General features: G+C 46.6%; 10 non-coding genes and 2 pseudogenes across 10 annotated transcripts; all 12 read left to right on the top strand.

Annotated features, from left to right (window-relative positions):
* The first annotated feature begins 613 nt into the window (after nucleotides 1-613).
* On the top strand, nucleotides 614-804 carry LOC142260158 (U2 spliceosomal RNA). Its single transcript, XR_012728481.1, has one exon. It is a non-coding gene; the product is annotated as a U2 spliceosomal RNA (small nuclear RNA).
* Nucleotides 805-2,097: 1,293 nt separating this feature from the next.
* Nucleotides 2,098-2,299, top strand: LOC142260318 (U2 spliceosomal RNA; annotated as a pseudogene).
* A 1,117-nt stretch (nucleotides 2,300-3,416) lies between these two features.
* LOC142260157 (U2 spliceosomal RNA) lies at nucleotides 3,417-3,607 on the top strand. The gene has a single exon (XR_012728480.1). It is a non-coding gene; the product is annotated as a U2 spliceosomal RNA (small nuclear RNA).
* A 1,117-nt stretch (nucleotides 3,608-4,724) lies between these two features.
* Nucleotides 4,725-4,915, top strand: LOC142260155 (U2 spliceosomal RNA). Its single transcript, XR_012728478.1, has one exon. It is a non-coding gene; the product is annotated as a U2 spliceosomal RNA (small nuclear RNA).
* Nucleotides 4,916-6,032: 1,117 nt separating this feature from the next.
* Nucleotides 6,033-6,223, top strand: LOC142260154 (U2 spliceosomal RNA). Its single transcript, XR_012728477.1, has one exon. It is a non-coding gene; the product is annotated as a U2 spliceosomal RNA (small nuclear RNA).
* A 1,117-nt stretch (nucleotides 6,224-7,340) lies between these two features.
* LOC142260248 (U2 spliceosomal RNA) lies at nucleotides 7,341-7,531 on the top strand. Its single transcript, XR_012728563.1, has one exon. It is a non-coding gene; the product is annotated as a U2 spliceosomal RNA (small nuclear RNA).
* A 1,117-nt stretch (nucleotides 7,532-8,648) lies between these two features.
* On the top strand, nucleotides 8,649-8,839 carry LOC142260153 (U2 spliceosomal RNA). The gene has a single exon (XR_012728476.1). It is a non-coding gene; the product is annotated as a U2 spliceosomal RNA (small nuclear RNA).
* A 1,117-nt stretch (nucleotides 8,840-9,956) lies between these two features.
* LOC142260152 (U2 spliceosomal RNA) lies at nucleotides 9,957-10,147 on the top strand. Its single transcript, XR_012728475.1, has one exon. It is a non-coding gene; the product is annotated as a U2 spliceosomal RNA (small nuclear RNA).
* A 1,293-nt stretch (nucleotides 10,148-11,440) lies between these two features.
* On the top strand, nucleotides 11,441-11,643 carry LOC142260319 (U2 spliceosomal RNA; annotated as a pseudogene).
* A 1,117-nt stretch (nucleotides 11,644-12,760) lies between these two features.
* On the top strand, nucleotides 12,761-12,951 carry LOC142260150 (U2 spliceosomal RNA). The gene has a single exon (XR_012728474.1). It is a non-coding gene; the product is annotated as a U2 spliceosomal RNA (small nuclear RNA).
* A 1,117-nt stretch (nucleotides 12,952-14,068) lies between these two features.
* On the top strand, nucleotides 14,069-14,259 carry LOC142260148 (U2 spliceosomal RNA). The gene has a single exon (XR_012728472.1). It is a non-coding gene; the product is annotated as a U2 spliceosomal RNA (small nuclear RNA).
* Nucleotides 14,260-15,376: 1,117 nt separating this feature from the next.
* Nucleotides 15,377-15,567, top strand: LOC142260147 (U2 spliceosomal RNA). Its single transcript, XR_012728471.1, has one exon. It is a non-coding gene; the product is annotated as a U2 spliceosomal RNA (small nuclear RNA).
* Nucleotides 15,568-16,061: the final 494 nt, after the last annotated feature.

Raw genomic sequence — 16,061 nt, 5'->3', positions numbered from 1 at the left:
GAACAGTGCACAACATGAAGAGACGGAACACTGGCGGCTTGTCACAATGCCCCCCGATGACATCACAATAGCGCTGCTGCCTAGAAAACAAGCTGCGCAGAAGAAGTTGTTCTTTGGGTGGGAGGGTGGGCTAGTGGAAGGAGGGGGCAATCTCTTTTTTTCCCGGGTGGTAGGGGGATGACAGGAGAAGGGAAGCGGGTGGTGAGAAAGGTACAGAGGGCAGGGTTTGGGGGCTGGGAAGGAAAGGGAAAAGATTAGGGTTTGGGGATGATGAAAGGGCTTTCTACGGGTAAGGATGGCAAAGGGTGGCAGTGACGGAAAGTCAGGCAACCTGTCCTGTCCGTCTTTTTGTATCGTGAATTGGAAAGACTGCAAGGGGGAGGGGAGTTGCTTGCGCCCTAAAGGAGGAGTTATTCAGATTCATTGCAGTGGGCGGCGGCTGCAAAACGCACCATTCTTCTTGTTTTTGCTCTGCAAAGCAGCCTTTTCAAGGGTTGGCTTGGGTGACAAAATGTCTTGTGTAGGCGTGGGTTTGTCTCCCTCTCGCTCTCTCTCCCTAAGATGTGTCCGGCATAGGCCAGGGTGCCACTCGAGGCCCAAACCAATTCTGGTTATCGCTTCTCGGCCTTTTGGCTAAGATCAAGTGTAGTATCTGTTCTTATCAGTTTAATATCTGATACGTCCCCTATCTGGGGACCATATATTAAATGGATTTTTAGAACAGGGAGATGGAAAAAGAGCTTGCTCTGTCCACTCCACGCATTGACCTGGTATTGCAGTACCTCCAGGAACGGTGCACCCCTTCTTAACCCAGTTTCCAAAAGCAGAACTCGATTCACCTGATTCATATTAGCCCGATTAGCGAATTGAAATGAATTTTTATCTAACACACTTTTTACTTGCTTTATTCATCCAAATAGCAAACTCATCACCACTCAACTTCACCAACTCTGCTATGTCCCGTGCAGTATCTTGTTGTCAGTCTAATCTAGATCATGTGTAATTGAATGGAATAGATCCCTTTTGGACAAAGTGGAGTCAGATGCTGCAGTGACCACAGGTGTGAGAGGATCTACAATTGGCATCTGGTGTTATCTCTCTGCTTCCACTCCAAATAAAGTTACCTGTTGTTACCTGAACGTCAAATACTAAGAATGGGCGGCCTATGAAAGAATTAGTACTTTCATTAAGTATACTAAACCGGCTAATTGGGAATAGACAAACTGTAAAAAGCCCTCTGAGAAAGCCCCTCTCTAACCTTTGTTAGTAAGCTTTTCTGTAGCCTGCCTGTTGATGTATTTTCGGTTTGAACAGTGCACAACATGAAGAGACGGAACACTGGCGGCTTGTCACAATGCCCCCCGATGACATCACAATAGCGCTGCTGCCTAGAAAACAAGCTGCGCAGAAGAAGTTGTTCTTTGGGTGGGAGGGTGGGCTAGTGGAAGGAGGGGGCAATCTCTTTTTTTCCCGGGTGGTAGGGGGATGACAGGAGAAGGGAAGCGGGTGGTGAGAAAGGTACAGAGGGCAGGGTTTGGGGGCTGGGAAGGAAAGGGAAAAGATTAGGGTTTGGGGATGATGAAAGGGCTTTCTACGGGTAAGGATGGCAAAGGGTGGCAGTGACGGAAAGTCAGGCAACCTGTCCTGTCCGTCTTTTTGTATCGTGAATTGGAAAGACTGCAAGGGGGAGGGGAGTTGCTTGCGCCCTAAAGGAGGAGTTATTCAGATTCATTGCAGTGGGCGGCGGCTGCAAAACGCACCATTCTTCTTGTTTTTGCTCTGCAAAGCAGCCTTTTCAAGGGTTGGCTTGGGTGACAAAATGTCTTGTGTAGGCGTGGGTTTGTCTCCCTCTCGCTCTCTCTCCCTAAGATGTGTCCGGCATAGGCCAGGGTGCCACTCGAGGCCCAAACCAATTCTGGTTATCGCTTCTCGGCCTTTTGGCTAAGATCAAGTGTAGTTTGGGAGGGTACTACCTTGGTTGGTGCTGAAAGGTGCCAGGGTATTGCACAACTGCTGGCCTTGGGGGAGTGTGCATCGTAGGATGTCATAGCCCTCTTGTGACGGACAGTTACCTGGGCAACGAGAGGCGGTCACTTTATTATTTTCAAACTCATCCTTCAAAAAAAAAAAAAAAAAAAAAAAAAAATCTGTTCTTATCAGTTTAATATCTGATACGTCCCCTATCTGGGGACCATATATTAAATGGATTTTTAGAACAGGGAGATGGAAAAAGAGCTTGCTCTGTCCACTCCACGCATTAACCTGGTATTGCAGTACCTCCAGGAACGGTGCACCCCTTCTTAACCCAGTTTCCAAAAGCAGAACTCGATTCACCTGATTCATATTAGCCCGATTAGCGAATTGAAATGAATTTTTATCTAACACACTTTTTACTTGCTTTATTCATCCAAATAGCAAACTCATCACCACTCAACTTCACCAACTCTGCTATGTCCCGTGCAGTATCTTGTTGTCAGTCTAATCTAGATCATGTGTAATTGAATGGAATAGATCCCTTTTGGACAAAGTGGAGTCAGATGCTGCAGTGACCACAGGTGTGAGAGGATCTACAATTGGCATCTGGTGTTATCTCTCTGCTTCCACTCCAAATAAAGTTACCTGTTGTTACCTGAACGTCAAATACTAAGAATGGGCGGCCTATGAAAGAATTAGTACTTTCATTAAGTATACTAAACCGGCTAATTGGGAATAGACAAACTGTAAAAAGCCCTCTGAGAAAGCCCCTCTCTAACCTTTGTTAGTAAGCTTTTCTGTAGCCTGCCTGTTGATGTATTTTCGGTTTGAACAGTGCACAACATGAAGAGACGGAACACTGGCGGCTTGTCACAATGCCCCCCGATGACATCACAATAGCGCTGCTGCCTAGAAAACAAGCTGCGCAGAAGAAGTTGTTCTTTGGGTGGGAGGGTGGGCTAGTGGAAGGAGGGGGCAATCTCTTTTTTTCCCGGGTGGTAGGGGGATGACAGGAGAAGGGAAGCGGGTGGTGAGAAAGGTACAGAGGGCAGGGTTTGGGGGCTGGGAAGGAAAGGGAAAAGATTAGGGTTTGGGGATGATGAAAGGGCTTTCTACGGGTAAGGATGGCAAAGGGTGGCAGTGACGGAAAGTCAGGCAACCTGTCCTGTCCGTCTTTTTGTATCGTGAATTGGAAAGACTGCAAGGGGGAGGGGAGTTGCTTGCGCCCTAAAGGAGGAGTTATTCAGATTCATTGCAGTGGGCGGCGGCTGCAAAACGCACCATTCTTCTTGTTTTTGCTCTGCAAAGCAGCCTTTTCAAGGGTTGGCTTGGGTGACAAAATGTCTTGTGTAGGCGTGGGTTTGTCTCCCTCTCGCTCTCTCTCCCTAAGATGTGTCCGGCATAGGCCAGGGTGCCACTCGAGGCCCAAACCAATTCTGGTTATCGCTTCTCGGCCTTTTGGCTAAGATCAAGTGTAGTATCTGTTCTTATCAGTTTAATATCTGATACGTCCCCTATCTGGGGACCATATATTAAATGGATTTTTAGAACAGGGAGATGGAAAAAGAGCTTGCTCTGTCCACTCCACGCATTGACCTGGTATTGCAGTACCTCCAGGAACGGTGCACCCCTTCTTAACCCAGTTTCCAAAAGCAGAACTCGATTCACCTGATTCATATTAGCCCGATTAGCGAATTGAAATGAATTTTTATCTAACACACTTTTTACTTGCTTTATTCATCCAAATAGCAAACTCATCACCACTCAACTTCACCAACTCTGCTATGTCCCGTGCAGTATCTTGTTGTCAGTCTAATCTAGATCATGTGTAATTGAATGGAATAGATCCCTTTTGGACAAAGTGGAGTCAGATGCTGCAGTGACCACAGGTGTGAGAGGATCTACAATTGGCATCTGGTGTTATCTCTCTGCTTCCACTCCAAATAAAGTTACCTGTTGTTACCTGAACGTCAAATACTAAGAATGGGCGGCCTATGAAAGAATTAGTACTTTCATTAAGTATACTAAACCGGCTAATTGGGAATAGACAAACTGTAAAAAGCCCTCTGAGAAAGCCCCTCTCTAACCTTTGTTAGTAAGCTTTTCTGTAGCCTGCCTGTTGATGTATTTTCGGTTTGAACAGTGCACAACATGAAGAGACGGAACACTGGCGGCTTGTCACAATGCCCCCCGATGACATCACAATAGCGCTGCTGCCTAGAAAACAAGCTGCGCAGAAGAAGTTGTTCTTTGGGTGGGAGGGTGGGCTAGTGGAAGGAGGGGGCAATCTCTTTTTTTCCCGGGTGGTAGGGGGATGACAGGAGAAGGGAAGCGGGTGGTGAGAAAGGTACAGAGGGCAGGGTTTGGGGGCTGGGAAGGAAAGGGAAAAGATTAGGGTTTGGGGATGATGAAAGGGCTTTCTACGGGTAAGGATGGCAAAGGGTGGCAGTGACGGAAAGTCAGGCAACCTGTCCTGTCCGTCTTTTTGTATCGTGAATTGGAAAGACTGCAAGGGGGAGGGGAGTTGCTTGCGCCCTAAAGGAGGAGTTATTCAGATTCATTGCAGTGGGCGGCGGCTGCAAAACGCACCATTCTTCTTGTTTTTGCTCTGCAAAGCAGCCTTTTCAAGGGTTGGCTTGGGTGACAAAATGTCTTGTGTAGGCGTGGGTTTGTCTCCCTCTCGCTCTCTCTCCCTAAGATGTGTCCGGCATAGGCCAGGGTGCCACTCGAGGCCCAAACCAATTCTGGTTATCGCTTCTCGGCCTTTTGGCTAAGATCAAGTGTAGTATCTGTTCTTATCAGTTTAATATCTGATACGTCCCCTATCTGGGGACCATATATTAAATGGATTTTTAGAACAGGGAGATGGAAAAAGAGCTTGCTCTGTCCACTCCACGCATTGACCTGGTATTGCAGTACCTCCAGGAACGGTGCACCCCTTCTTAACCCAGTTTCCAAAAGCAGAACTCGATTCACCTGATTCATATTAGCCCGATTAGCGAATTGAAATGAATTTTTATCTAACACACTTTTTACTTGCTTTATTCATCCAAATAGCAAACTCATCACCACTCAACTTCACCAACTCTGCTATGTCCCGTGCAGTATCTTGTTGTCAGTCTAATCTAGATCATGTGTAATTGAATGGAATAGATCCCTTTTGGACAAAGTGGAGTCAGATGCTGCAGTGACCACAGGTGTGAGAGGATCTACAATTGGCATCTGGTGTTATCTCTCTGCTTCCACTCCAAATAAAGTTACCTGTTGTTACCTGAACGTCAAATACTAAGAATGGGCGGCCTATGAAAGAATTAGTACTTTCATTAAGTATACTAAACCGGCTAATTGGGAATAGACAAACTGTAAAAAGCCCTCTGAGAAAGCCCCTCTCTAACCTTTGTTAGTAAGCTTTTCTGTAGCCTGCCTGTTGATGTATTTTCGGTTTGAACAGTGCACAACATGAAGAGACGGAACACTGGCGGCTTGTCACAATGCCCCCCGATGACATCACAATAGCGCTGCTGCCTAGAAAACAAGCTGCGCAGAAGAAGTTGTTCTTTGGGTGGGAGGGTGGGCTAGTGGAAGGAGGGGGCAATCTCTTTTTTTCCCGGGTGGTAGGGGGATGACAGGAGAAGGGAAGCGGGTGGTGAGAAAGGTACAGAGGGCAGGGTTTGGGGGCTGGGAAGGAAAGGGAAAAGATTAGGGTTTGGGGATGATGAAAGGGCTTTCTACGGGTAAGGATGGCAAAGGGTGGCAGTGACGGAAAGTCAGGCAACCTGTCCTGTCCGTCTTTTTGTATCGTGAATTGGAAAGACTGCAAGGGGGAGGGGAGTTGCTTGCGCCCTAAAGGAGGAGTTATTCAGATTCATTGCAGTGGGCGGCGGCTGCAAAACGCACCATTCTTCTTGTTTTTGCTCTGCAAAGCAGCCTTTTCAAGGGTTGGCTTGGGTGACAAAATGTCTTGTGTAGGCGTGGGTTTGTCTCCCTCTCGCTCTCTCTCCCTAAGATGTGTCCGGCATAGGCCATGGTGCCACTCGAGGCCCAATCCAATTCTGGTTATCGCTTCTCGGCCTTTTGGCTAAGATCAAGTGTAGTATCTGTTCTTATCAGTTTAATATCTGATACGTCCCCTATCTGGGGACCATATATTAAATGGATTTTTAGAACAGGGAGATGGAAAAAGAGCTTGCTCTGTCCACTCCACGCATTGACCTGGTATTGCAGTACCTCCAGGAACGGTGCACCCCTTCTTAACCCAGTTTCCAAAAGCAGAACTCGATTCACCTGATTCATATTAGCCCGATTAGCGAATTGAAATGAATTTTTATCTAACACACTTTTTACTTGCTTTATTCATCCAAATAGCAAACTCATCACCACTCAACTTCACCAACTCTGCTATGTCCCGTGCAGTATCTTGTTGTCAGTCTAATCTAGATCATGTGTAATTGAATGGAATAGATCCCTTTTGGACAAAGTGGAGTCAGATGCTGCAGTGACCACAGGTGTGAGAGGATCTACAATTGGCATCTGGTGTTATCTCTCTGCTTCCACTCCAAATAAAGTTACCTGTTGTTACCTGAACGTCAAATACTAAGAATGGGCGGCCTATGAAAGAATTTGTACTTTCATTAAGTATACTAAACCGGCTAATTGGGAATAGACAAACTGTAAAAAGCCCTCTGAGAAAGCCCCTCTCTAACCTTTGTTAGTAAGCTTTTCTGTAGCCTGCCTGTTGATGTATTTTCGGTTTGAACAGTGCACAACATGAAGAGACGGAACACTGGCGGCTTGTCACAATGCCCCCCGATGACATCACAATAGCGCTGCTGCCTAGAAAACAAGCTGCGCAGAAGAAGTTGTTCTTTGGGTGGGAGGGTGGGCTAGTGGAAGGAGGGGGCAATCTCTTTTTTTCCCGGGTGGTAGGGGGATGACAGGAGAAGGGAAGCGGGTGGTGAGAAAGGTACAGAGGGCAGGGTTTGGGGGCTGGGAAGGAAAGGGAAAAGATTAGGGTTTGGGGATGATGAAAGGGCTTTCTACGGGTAAGGATGGCAAAGGGTGGCAGTGACGGAAAGTCAGGCAACCTGTCCTGTCCGTCTTTTTGTATCGTGAATTGGAAAGACTGCAAGGGGGAGGGGAGTTGCTTGCGCCCTAAAGGAGGAGTTATTCAGATTCATTGCAGTGGGCGGCGGCTGCAAAACGCACCATTCTTCTTGTTTTTGCTCTGCAAAGCAGCCTTTTCAAGGGTTGGCTTGGGTGACAAAATGTCTTGTGTAGGCGTGGGTTTGTCTCCCTCTCGCTCTCTCTCCCTAAGATGTGTCCGGCATAGGCCAGGGTGCCACTCGAGGCCCAAACCAATTCTGGTTATCGCTTCTCGGCCTTTTGGCTAAGATCAAGTGTAGTATCTGTTCTTATCAGTTTAATATCTGATACGTCCCCTATCTGGGGACCATATATTAAATGGATTTTTAGAACAGGGAGATGGAAAAAGAGCTTGCTCTGTCCACTCCACGCATTGACCTGGTATTGCAGTACCTCCAGGAATGGTGCACCCCTTCTTAACCCAGTTTCCAAAAGCAGAACTCGATTCACCTGATTCATATTAGCCCGATTAGCGAATTGAAATGAATTTTTATCTAACACACTTTTTACTTGCTTTATTCATCCAAATAGCAAACTCATCACCACTCAACTTCACCAACTCTGCTATGTCCCGTGCAGTATCTTGTTGTCAGTCTAATCTAGATCATGTGTAATTGAATGGAATAGATCCCTTTTGGACAAAGTGGAGTCAGATGCTGCAGTGACCACAGGTGTGAGAGGATCTACAATTGGCATCTGGTGTTATCTCTCTGCTTCCACTCCAAATAAAGTTACCTGTTGTTACCTGAACGTCAAATACTAAGAATGGGCGGCCTATGAAAGAATTAGTACTTTCATTAAGTATACTAAACCGGCTAATTGGGAATAGACAAACTGTAAAAAGCCCTCTGAGAAAGCCCCTCTCTAACCTTTGTTAGTAAGCTTTTCTGTAGCCTGCCTGTTGATGTATTTTCGGTTTGAACAGTGCACAACATGAAGAGACGGAACACTGGCGGCTTGTCACAATGCCCCCCGATGACATCACAATAGCGCTGCTGCCTAGAAAACAAGCTGCGCAGAAGAAGTTGTTCTTTGGGTGGGAGGGTGGGCTAGTGGAAGGAGGGGGCAATCTCTTTTTTTCCCGGGTGGTAGGGGGATGACAGGAGAAGGGAAGCGGGTGGTGAGAAAGGTACAGAGGGCAGGGTTTGGGGGCTGGGAAGGAAAGGGAAAAGATTAGGGTTTGGGGATGATGAAAGGGCTTTCTACGGGTAAGGATGGCAAAGGGTGGCAATGACGGAAAGTCAGGCAACCTGTCCTGTCCGTCTTTTTGTATCGTGAATTGGAAAGACTGCAAGGGGGAGGGGAGTTGCTTGCGCCCTAAAGGAGGAGTTATTCAGATTCATTGCAGTGGGCGGCGGCTGCAAAACGCACCATTCTTCTTGTTTTTGCTCTGCAAAGCAGCCTTTTCAAGGGTTGGCTTGGGTGACAAAATGTCTTGTGTAGGCGTGGGTTTGTCTCCCTCTCGCTCTCTCTCCCTAAGATGTGTCCGGCATAGGCCAGGGTGCCACTCGAGGCCCAAACCAATTCTGGTTATCGCTTCTCGGCCTTTTGGCTAAGATCAAGTGTAGTATCTGTTCTTATCAGTTTAATATCTGATACGTCCCCTATCTGGGGACCATATATTAAATGGATTTTTAGAACAGGGAGATGGAAAAAGAGCTTGCTCTGTCCACTCCACGCATTGACCTGGTATTGCAGTACCTCCAGGAACGGTGCACCCCTTCTTAACCCAGTTTCCAAAAGCAGAACTCGATTCACCTGATTCATATTAGCCCGATTAGCGAATTGAAATGAATTTTTATCTAACACACTTTTTACTTGCTTTATTCATCCAAATAGCAAACTCATCACCACTCAACTTCACCAACTCTGCTATGTCCCGTGCAGTATCTTGTTGTCAGTCTAATCTAGATCATGTGTAATTGAATGGAATAGATCCCTTTTGGACAAAGTGGAGTCAGATGCTGCAGTGACCACAGGTGTGAGAGGATCTACAATTGGCATCTGGTGTTATCTCTCTGCTTCCACTCCAAATAAAGTTACCTGTTGTTACCTGAACGTCAAATACTAAGAATGGGCGGCCTATGAAAGAATTAGTACTTTCATTAAGTATACTAAACCGGCTAATTGGGAATAGACAAACTGTAAAAAGCCCTCTGAGAAAGCCCCTCTCTAACCTTTGTTAGTAAGCTTTTCTGTAGCCTGCCTGTTGATGTATTTTCGGTTTGAACAGTGCACAACATGAAGAGACGGAACACTGGCGGCTTGTCACAATGCCCCCCGATGACATCACAATAGCGCTGCTGCCTAGAAAACAAGCTGCGCAGAAGAAGTTGTTCTTTGGGTGGGAGGGTGGGCTAGTGGAAGGAGGGGGCAATCTCTTTTTTTCCCGGGTGGTAGGGGGATGACAGGAGAAGGGAAGCGGGTGGTGAGAAAGGTACAGAGGGCAGGGTTTGGGGGCTGGGAAGGAAAGGGAAAAGATTAGGGTTTGGGGATGATGAAAGGGCTTTCTACGGGTAAGGATGGCAAAGGGTGGCAGTGACGGAAAGTCAGGCAACCTGTCCTGTCCGTCTTTTTGTATCGTGAATTGGAAAGACTGCAAGGGGGAGGGGAGTTGCTTGCGCCCTAAAGGAGGAGTTATTCAGATTCATTGCAGTGGGCGGCGGCTGCAAAACGCACCATTCTTCTTGTTTTTGCTCTGCAAAGCAGCCTTTTCAAGGGTTGGCTTGGGTGACAAAATGTCTTGTGTAGGCGTGGGTTTGTCTCCCTCTCGCTCTCTCTCCCTAAGATGTGTCCGGCATAGGCCAGGGTGCCACTCGAGGCCCAAACCAATTCTGGTTATCGCTTCTCGGCCTTTTGGCTAAGATCAAGTGTAGTATCTGTTCTTATCAGTTTAATATCTGATACGTCCCCTATCTGGGGACCATATATTAAATGGATTTTTAGAACAGGGAGATGGAAAAAGAGCTTGCTCTGTCCACTCCACGCATTGACCTGGTATTGCAGTACCTCCAGGAACGGTGCACCCCTTCTTAACCCAGTTTCCAAAAGCAGAACTCGATTCACCTGATTCATATTAGCCCGATTAGCGAATTGAAATGAATTTTTATCTAACACACTTTTTACTTGCTTTATTCATCCAAATAGCAAACTCATCACCACTCAACTTCACCAACTCTGCTATGTCCCGTGCAGTATCTTGTTGTCAGTCTAATCTAGATCATGTGTAATTGAATGGAATAGATCCCTTTTGGACAAAGTGGAGTCAGATGCTGCAGTGACCACAGGTGTGAGAGGATCTACAATTGGCATCTGGTGTTATCTCTCTGCTTCCACTCCAAATAAAGTTACCTGTTGTTACCTGAACGTCAAATACTAAGAATGGGCGGCCTATGAAAGAATTAGTACTTTCATTAAGTATACTAAACCGGCTAATTGGGAATAGACAAACTGTAAAAAGCCCTCTGAGAAAGCCCCTCTCTAACCTTTGTTAGTAAGCTTTTCTGTAGCCTGCCTGTTGATGTATTTTCGGTTTGAACAGTGCACAACATGAAGAGACGGAACACTGGCGGCTTGTCACAATGCCCCCCGATGACATCACAATAGCGCTGCTGCCTAGAAAACAAGCTGCGCAGAAGAAGTTGTTCTTTGGGTGGGAGGGTGGGCTAGTGGAAGGAGGGGGCAATCTCTTTTTTTCCCGGGTGGTAGGGGGATGACAGGAGAAGGGAAGCGGGTGGTGAGAAAGGTACAGAGGGCAGGGTTTGGGGGCTGGGAAGGAAAGGGAAAAGATTAGGGTTTGGGGATGATGAAAGGGCTTTCTACGGGTAAGGATGGCAAAGGGTGGCAGTGACGGAAAGTCAGGCAACCTGTCCTGTCCGTCTTTTTGTATCGTGAATTGGAAAGACTGCAAGGGGGAGGGGAGTTGCTTGCGCCCTAAAGGAGGAGTTATTCAGATTCATTGCAGTGGGCGGCGGCTGCAAAACGCACCATTCTTCTTGTTTTTGCTCTGCAAAGCAGCCTTTTCAAGGGTTGGCTTGGGTGACAAAATGTCTTGTGTAGGCGTGGGTTTGTCTCCCTCTCGCTCTCTCTCCCTAAGATGTGTCCGGCATAGGCCAGGGTGCCACTCGAGGCCCAAACCAATTCTGGTTATCGCTTCTCGGCCTTTTGGCTAAGATCAAGTGTAGTTTGGGAGGGTACTACCTTGGTTGGTGCTGAAAGGTGCCAGGGTATTGCACAACTGCTGGCCTTGGGGGAGTGTGCATCGTAGGATGTCATAGCCCTCTTGTGACGGACAGTTACCTGGGCAACGAGAGGCGGTCACTTTATTATTTTCAAACTCATCCTTCAAAAAAAAAAAAAAAAAAAAAAAAAAAATCTGTTCTTATCAGTTTAATATCTGATACGTCCCCTATCTGGGGACCATATATTAAATGGATTTTTAGAACAGGGAGATGGAAAAAGAGCTTGCTCTGTCCACTCCACGCATTAACCTGGTATTGCAGTACCTCCAGGAACGGTGCACCCCTTCTTAACCCAGTTTCCAAAAGCAGAACTCGATTCACCTGATTCATATTAGCCCGATTAGCGAATTGAAATGAATTTTTATCTAACACACTTTTTACTTGCTTTATTCATCCAAATAGCAAACTCATCACCACTCAACTTCACCAACTCTGCTATGTCCCGTGCAGTATCTTGTTGTCAGTCTAATCTAGATCATGTGTAATTGAATGGAATAGATCCCTTTTGGACAAAGTGGAGTCAGATGCTGCAGTGACCACAGGTGTGAGAGGATCTACAATTGGCATCTGGTGTTATCTCTCTGCTTCCACTCCAAATAAAGTTACCTGTTGTTACCTGAACGTCAAATACTAAGAATGGGCGGCCTATGAAAGAATTAGTACTTTCATTAAGTATACTAAACCGGCTAATTGGGAATAGACAAACTGTAAAAAGCCCTCTGAGAAAGCCCCTCTCTAACCTTTGTTAGTAAGCTTTTCTGTAGCCTGCCTGTTGATGTATTTTCGGTTTGAACAGTGCACAACATGAAGAGACGGAACACTGGCGGCTTGTCACAATGCCCCCCGATGACATCACAATAGCGCTGCTGCCTAGAAAACAAGCTGCGCAGAAGAAGTTGTTCTTTGGGTGGGAGGGTGGGCTAGTGGAAGGAGGGGGCAATCTCTTTTTTTCCCGGGTGGTAGGGGGATGACAGGAGAAGGGAAGCGGGTGGTGAGAAAGGTACAGAGGGCAGGGTTTGGGGGCTGGGAAGGAAAGGGAAAAGATTAGGGTTTGGGGATGATGAAAGGGCTTTCTACGGGTAAGGATGGCAAAGGGTGGCAGTGACGGAAAGTCAGGCAACCTGTCCTGTCCGTCTTTTTGTATCGTGAATTGGAAAGACTGCAAGGGGGAGGGGAGTTGCTTGCGCCCTAAAGGAGGAGTTATTCAGATTCATTGCAGTGGGCGGCGGCTGCAAAACGCACCATTCTTCTTGTTTTTGCTCTGCAAAGCAGCCTTTTCAAGGGTTGGCTTGGGTGACAAAATGTCTTGTGTAGGCGTGGGTTTGTCTCCCTCTCGCTCTCTCTCCCTAAGATGTGTCCGGCATAGGCCAGGGTGCCACTCGAGGCCCAAACCAATTCTGGTTATCGCTTCTCGGCCTTTTGGCTAAGATCAAGTGTAGTATCTGTTCTTATCAGTTTAATATCTGATACGTCCCCTATCTGGGGACCATATATTAAATGGATTTTTAGAACAGGGAGATGGAAAAAGAGCTTGCTCTGTCCACTCCACGCATTGACCTGGTATTGCAGTACCTCCAGGAACGGTGCACCCCTTCTTAACCCAGTTTCCAAAAGCAGAACTCGATTCACCTGATTCATATTAGCCCGATTAGCGAATTGAAATGAATTTTTATCTAACACACTTTTTACTTGCTTTATTCATCCAAATAGCAAACTCATCACCACTCAACTTCACCAACTCTGCTATGTCCCGTGCAGTATCTTGTTGTCAGTCTAATCTAGATCATGTGTAATTGAATGGAATAGATCCCTTTTGGACAAAGTGGAGTCAGATGCTGCAGTGACCACAGGTGTGAGAGGATCTACAATTGGCATCTGGTGTTATCTCTCTGCTTCCACTCCAAATAAAGTTACCTGTTGTTACCTGAACGTCAAATACTAAGAATGGGCGGCCTATGAAAGAATTAGTACTTTCATTAAGTATACTAAACCGGCTAATTGGGAATAGACAAACTGTAAAAAGCCCTCTGAGAAAGCCCCTCTCTAACCTTTGTTAGTAAGCTTTTCTGTAGCCTGCCTGTTGATGTATTTTCGGTTTGAACAGTGCACAACATGAAGAGACGGAACACTGGCGGCTTGTCACAATGCCCCCCGATGACATCACAATAGCGCTGCTGCCTAGAAAACAAGCTGCGCAGAAGAAGTTGTTCTTTGGGTGGGAGGGTGGGCTAGTGGAAGGAGGGGGCAATCTCTTTTTTTCCCGGGTGGTAGGGGGATGACAGGAGAAGGGAAGCGGGTGGTGAGAAAGGTACAGAGGGCAGGGTTTGGGGGCTGGGAAGGAAAGGGAAAAGATTAGGGTTTGGGGATGATGAAAGGGCTTTCTACGGGTAAGGATGGCAAAGGGTGGCAGTGACGGAAAGTCAGGCAACCTGTCCTGTCCGTCTTTTTGTATCGTGAATTGGAAAGACTGCAAGGGGGAGGGGAGTTGCTTGCGCCCTAAAGGAGGAGTTATTCAGATTCATTGCAGTGGGCGGCGGCTGCAAAACGCACCATTCTTCTTGTTTTTGCTCTGCAAAGCAGCCTTTTCAAGGGTTGGCTTGGGTGACAAAATGTCTTGTGTAGGCGTGGGTTTGTCTCCCTCTCGCTCTCTCTCCCTAAGATGTGTCCGGCATAGGCCAGGGTGCCACTCGAGGCCCAAACCAATTCTGGTTATCGCTTCTCGGCCTTTTGGCTAAGATCAAGTGTAGTATCTGTTCTTATCAGTTTAATATCTGATACGTCCCCTATCTGGGGACCATATATTAAATGGATTTTTAGAACAGGGAGATGGAAAAAGAGCTTGCTCTGTCCACTCCACGCATTGACCTGGTATTGCAGTACCTCCAGGAACGGTGCACCCCTTCTTAACCCAGTTTCCAAAAGCAGAACTCGATTCACCTGATTCATATTAGCCCGATTAGCGAATTGAAATGAATTTTTATCTAACACACTTTTTACTTGCTTTATTCATCCAAATAGCAAACTCATCACCACTCAACTTCACCAACTCTGCTATGTCCCGTGCAGTATCTTGTTGTCAGTCTAATCTAGATCATGTGTAATTGAATGGAATAGATCCCTTTTGGACAAAGTGGAGTCAGATGCTGCAGTGACCACAGGTGTGAGAGGATCTACAATTGGCATCTGGTGTTATCTCTCTGCTTCCACTCCAAATAAAGTTACCTGTTGTTACCTGAACGTCAAATACTAAGAATGGGCGGCCTATGAAAGAATTAGTACTTTCATTAAGTATACTAAACCGGCTAATTGGGAATAGACAAACTGTAAAAAGCCCTCTGAGAAAGCCCCTCTCTAACCTTTGTTAGTAAGCTTTTCTGTAGCCTGCCTGTTGATGTATTTTCGGTTTGAACAGTGCACAACATGAAGAGACGGAACACTGGCGGCTTGTCACAATGCCCCCCGATGACATCACAATAGCGCTGCTGCCTAGAAAACAAGCTGCGCAGAAGAAGTTGTTCTTTGGGTGGGAGGGTGGGCTAGTGGAAGGAGGGGGCAATCTCTTTTTTTCCCGGGTGGTAGGGGGATGACAGGAGAAGGGAAGCGGGTGGTGAGAAAGGTACAGAGGGCAGGGTTTGGGGGCTGGGAAGGAAAGGGAAAAGATTAGGGTTTGGGGATGATGAAAGGGCTTTCTACGGGTAAGGATGGCAAAGGGTGGCAGTGACGGAAAGTCAGGCAACCTGTCCTGTCCGTCTTTTTGTATCGTGAATTGGAAAGACTGCAAGGGGGAGGGGAGTTGCTTGCGCCCTAAAGGAGGAGTTATTCAGATTCATTGCAGTGGGCGGCGGCTGCAAAACGCACCATTCTTCTTGTTTTTGCTCTGCAAAGCAGCCTTTTCAAGGGTTGGCTTGGGTGACAAAATGTCTTGTGTAGGCGTGGGTTTGTCTCCCTCTCGCTCTCTCTCCCTAAGATGTGTCCGGCATAGGCCAGGGTGCCACTCGAGGCCCAAACCAATTCTGGTTATCGCTTCTCGGCCTTTTGGCTAAGATCAAGTGTAGTATCTGTTCTTATCAGTTTAATATCTGATACGTCCCCTATCTGGGGACCATATATTAAATGGATTTTTAGAACAGGGAGATGGAAAAAGAGCTTGCTCTGTCCACTCCACGCATTGACCTGGTATTGCAGTACCTCCAGGAACGGTGCACCCCTTCTTAACCCAGTTTCCAAAAGCAGAACTCGATTCACCTGATTCATATTAGCCCGATTAGCGAATTGAAATGAATTTTTATCTAACACACTTTTTACTTGCTTTATTCATCCAAATAGCAAACTCATCACCACTCAACTTCACCAACTCTGCTATGTCCCGTGCAGTATCTTGTTGTCAGTCTAATCTAGATCATGTGTAATTGAATGGAATAGATCCCTTTTGGACAAAGTGGAGTCAGATGCTGCAGTGACCACAGGTGTGAGAGGATCTACAATTGGCATCTGGTGTTATCTCTCTGCTTCCACTCCAAATAAAGTTACCTGTTGTTACCTGAACGTCAAATACTAAGAATGGGCGGCCTATGAAAGAATTAGTACTTTCATTAAGTATACTAAACCGGCTAATTGGGAATAGACAAACTGTAAAAAGCCCTCTGAGAAAGCCCCTCTCTAACCTTTGTTAGTAAGCTTTTCTGTAGCCTGCCTGTTGATGTA

This window comes from Anomaloglossus baeobatrachus, assembly GCF_048569485.1.
Source record: "Anomaloglossus baeobatrachus isolate aAnoBae1 chromosome 9 unlocalized genomic scaffold, aAnoBae1.hap1 SUPER_9_unloc_5, whole genome shotgun sequence".
Classification (NCBI taxonomy): Eukaryota; Metazoa; Chordata; class Amphibia; order Anura; family Aromobatidae; genus Anomaloglossus; species Anomaloglossus baeobatrachus.
This window is presented reverse-complemented; position numbering and strand designations above follow the sequence as displayed.